We start from the raw sequence: 4,941 nt of genomic DNA on the forward strand, positions 1-4,941 counted from the left end.
CTACATGGTATCAAAGCTAACTGATCTATAGAGAAATTTCTACATCCTATAGATCAGATTGATCTACACCAATAATCTGGTGAAATGATATATTCTTCTTTGACAAGTTCTGCTATGGTTGCTTCAAAACTACAAGCTTATTTAAAGATTATTCATTCTCAGCTAAAGTTGGAAAATATGTCATCATTGGATAAAAATACAAGGATAAAGGCTTTAGAAGAAATTGTTATCAAATCAGGATTGGATCCTAATAATGTCGATGCAACTCAAGAAATCATTAAGAATAGAAATGTAGGCATTCAATCATTACACAAACAATTAAAATTGCCAACAACAAAGCATCCTCAAGCTAAGGAGGTAAGGAAAAACAAAAGGAAAAAAAAATATGTTACGTATGATTGTTGAGAAAAACCTTTAGATACAAAAAATGGAATAAAAAATGGAGAAACCTTTGAAGGAGAAAGAACAATTATCTAGTGCAAGGACTTCAAGAGTGGAAATAGGATAAGCCATCCAAGATTCAAAAAAATAGTTTTCTAAAGCAATGGAAGATCTGTCATTGAGAAACATGGAAATTTAAAATTTAAAAGCATCATTACAAAGGGCAGAAGAAAATAAAACTAAAGTAGATAATGCATATATTTCAGAAGTACAGATGAATTTCAAGCTTACAAGACAACTTGAAAAATATATAGATGAATCATCTAGTGCATAGAACCTGTCAGAAGTTAAGGAGAAGATTCGGATAGGAATTGATTTGGATATTTAAATTTTTTGGACATCTATAGAAATGATTTTGAACAGGAACAACTAGTTCACAAAGCAAAAGCAACCATTGCAGAGATTAAAAAATAACTGGATCATAAACCTAGAGAAGCAACTAGAATCATTAAGGCATTAAATTGAAAAACCAGAGAGGAGATGGAAGACATGGGAATTGAAGATAGGACATATGCAGTTGATGAAGTAAGGAAAGTGTTGAAGAAAGGAATTTGATGCTACAGTTGGAAAAAAAAGGCTAAAATCTAGAAGTTCAGATCAAGAAGTTTCTTAAAAAGTTATTTGTTCTTCAACAAAAATGACTCCCATCATTAAGGGATTCTAGTGGTCAATTAATCCAATAGGAATATTATCAACAAAAGCTACATGATATAGCAACGGATAAATCAAAATTCACCAAATTCAAAGGAAATATTAGTGTTAAAAGTTTTATCCAAGGTTTAGAAGTTGATTTATTTATGTCACATAAAATTCATCATCTTTTTGTGAGTAAGCCCACTTTTGAAAAATATACTGAGGTATATGAAGCATACAGAAAGGTGATAAAATTTCCTTGCCTAGATGATGACTAGTGGGATAAGTTCATCGAACTTATCAGTTGAGTAGCAAACATATTTTCAGGTGATATTTCAACAAGAATAGGAGCATAATCAAAAGAGTGTAGATTTAAAGCCAACAATTGAAAACAAGATCCTCAAATAGTGTGCAGATCCACTAAATCAGTTCAAGGATATCTATTTGAGTTATATTGATTAGAGGTATCAAAATCATTTTGGATAAAGCAACGATGAGATCATAAAATTGCATAAAATTTTTACTCCTTTCTTCTATTCTACTCTTTCCTTTGCTACTTCCTTATGGTGTTTCCTTTGCAACATGTGGTGCACTTGCTAGTTTTATAGAGATATGATTATTTCTTTGGGTGTTACCAAGATAAGTTTTTATTGATTAGAAAATTTTTATATAATATTTTTCATGTCACATGCATTTTCTTTATAAAAACTCGTATTTAATGTCAACTTTGATTATAAAAGCTTTATAAGTCGTTTCCCCTTTTGATCATCAAGGCCAATTAATTCATTTTGACATAAATAACGATGTCTATCTCAAATTTAATAAGCCCGACAATTAAAGAATACAATTCACCCTATTAAATTGTGAAAAAATCAAGAAGTAATTAAATTATAAATTATATACCTTCAATCAATAAAATACATTACCCTATGAAACCTAATTCCATAATGTTGTTTCCGAGACATATATTGGAACAAAACAAAATAAAGTTAATTTAATAGCATCTTTAAAACAAATAAAAAATAATATTAATAAAAAAAATTCGTTGCAAAATGAAAAAGCATAAACATCTATTTATGGAGCACTAAAAAAGTTATGCACTAAAAATCTATATTTATGGAGCACTCTCAAAATAAAATATATTGTAGGGAGCACTCTCGAAATAAAATACATTGTGATTGACCATTTAAAGGAATATATAAAATTCAAAGGTTCTTGTTCAATGGATAAGGGACCACAAACTCTTTCAATATGGTAACTGGCCTGATGTGGGGAATTATGTAGTTTTCCATCAACATCTTTTCTGCTAGCTCACAAGTAAATTTAGCGTTGTTAGCATATTTATTATGAATAACATCTGTATATTTGAAATTACAGTTCTAGGTACTCCTTGTCAGCAATATCAGACTGTATAGGACAGCCATCACAGGTTCATAAGAGTTTAAGCCGATAAACCAATCAGAACTTAAAAATAAAAATAAAAATAAATAAATAAAAATCATCTGATAAAGTTAACATTATATACTGTAATTAAATTTTCAGTCAAAGCTAAGATTAATTAATGATCAACATTGAACCTAATGCGTTATCACCTGCCTATAACAGGGATAATAATTCTTATATTTGCTCATTTCTGCAAATATTCAACCACAAGAAAGTCTAAAGTGACCATCCTATCTAATGTGGCAACGCCAAGAATTCTCCAAACAACCAGCCCATCAAAATTAATTATATTGTTGTTCCATCATATAAAAACATCCACCTAAAATATATTTTCAAAAGAGGGCAATTTCCAAGCAACACGTCCTACGTTTACAAGAAACAAAGTTAAAGCAACCAACCACATTAAAAATCTAGGCGACAGAGTTTAAAGAAAAAAATACGATTACAATTAGACATCAACCCCGACACTAATCTGTTTCCCAATTCCTTCCTCTCTAATACCCAAATGAGGATGAGGTGGGGGATGTTGCAGCCCTGGAAGTGTCAAAATTTGGTATGAGGTGCAGATCATCATATATTTTCCTCTTCTCTGGATCACACAAAGTATCATAAGCCTTATTTGTCTTTGAAAAAAGCTCAGTGGCTGTCTCAAGCCAGTGCAGGGGCATGCCATCAGGGTGGTATTTCAGTGCTAGTTTTCTATATGCAACCCTGATATCATTGTAGGAGGTTCCACGAGGGACCCTGAAAGAGCATAGTGATCTTGTTTTCTCCTGAAAGCAATATCCCTCTTTTCTTTTGTTTCATGACTGAGACTGATGGTTCTTCGATTAAAGATAGAATAGGACCTTAATACCCTCTTGCAAGGACTTGAAATTGGGCTGCTTGTCAGACTTGTTTGGGAAATGAATCCCATAGGGGCTTGACCTCTAGGGGATGAGAGTGGGGAGTTGATTGTGAAAAACCCAACTGTTGAGATCTTCATGATGTATTTCTTGCTGGGAATCTATGAGAACCAGACTATTGTATATATGTTCAAGATCCCAAGTATTTTTCTTTGGGAAGGGGAGGAGTTGTTGCCATTTATATTGATAAAAGTACCCTGGAAACGGAATAGTCATAGTGGACAAAAACTCATAATATCTCCTGGTGTTTATCTAATAAATAAAAAAGGAATGAAGCATGGTCTTGTCGCAGGGCATGAATCTCTCCTCAAGTAGAGTGGGAATCTGACAAATATTACCAACAATGAGTGGGTAGGATTCTCTCTCTCTCTCTGCATTTTTAAACATAAGCTAGGAAAGTCTACATTAGTTTGTTCAATTTTTTGCTAGACCCACTCATTGGGCTAGAGATATCGCCTTTGTCTGCAGAGGGGGTTTATCTTCCCAATAGGGAGAAATCCACCTGCCAAATCATCTGTCAATCTATAATATCTATGTCATCCCTGCTCTGCTGAACCATGAAGAAATAATGAAGAAGAAATGATCGAGAGTGAGTCACAAGACCTTTCCACTCTTCATTTACCCGAAGTTAGTCTAAATTGATCCCGATTAATATCAAATATCCTAACATAGGGAGTACGACATTACATGATGCATCCATTGGTAGTGCTATGGTCCCTATCCTCATTTCCCAACTCATTGGCCAGATGAGAGGTACTTCCCATGAGTCCTGGACTGAATGGGTAGGATGTATCGACAGGAGAAGGTGAATCACTCATCCTGCTCATATGCCATAGGAGAAGATGAACCACTCATCCTATGCATATATCAACCATCATGGGGTATCACAGGAGAATGTGAACCACTCACCCTGTACATAACACACCACTAGGGGAAGGTGAACCAGTTACCCTATGGTCGCTCATAGCTTCAAGAATTACCCCAAGCCCCCCGGAGCTCCTAGTGCTCAATATCCAACTCAAACAGGACCCTCATAAGAGGGTCTTTCCACGAATCCAAGTCTCTCATGAAAGGTTAAGAATTTGACCTTCCCAGGGGCTTTGTAAGAATATCTGTGACCTGTTCATCAATCCTAATGTGATGGAGCCTTATTTCTCCCCATTGTACCATATCCCGGATAAAGGGGTACTTGATATCAATATGCTTGGAGTGGTCATGGAACACGAGATTCTCAGAAAGACGAATCCCACTTTGGTTGTCGCAATAGATCACGGTGGTATCCAGCACATGCCTAAACAAATCACTAAAGAGCTTCCTCAACCAAACAAATTCACAAGAGGCCATACTTGCAGCAATGTATTTGGCCTCGATGGTGCTCAAATAAATCGATTTATGCTTCTTTCTTATCCATGATATCAAAGCAGAACCTAGTGAGAAGAAACATCTCGATGTGCTCTTACAATCCACCACACTGCTAGCCTAGTCAACATCAAAATAACCATGGAGCGTAAAATTCCTG

The 4,941-nt window shown here is 34.7% G+C and overlaps 1 pseudogene; it reads right to left on the reverse strand.

The window, feature by feature from the left end:
- Window positions 1–2,984: 2,984 nt before the first annotated feature.
- Window positions 2,985–3,502, reverse strand: LOC149263394 (uncharacterized; annotated as a pseudogene).
- Between the last annotated feature and the right edge of the window lie 1,439 nt (window positions 3,503–4,941).

Source organism: Pinus tabuliformis, chromosome 6 (genome assembly GCF_031772625.1).
Source record: "Pinus tabuliformis cultivar Carrire ecotype Pingquan chromosome 6, CPIR1, whole genome shotgun sequence".
NCBI lineage: Eukaryota > Viridiplantae > Streptophyta > Pinopsida > Pinales > Pinaceae > Pinus > Pinus tabuliformis.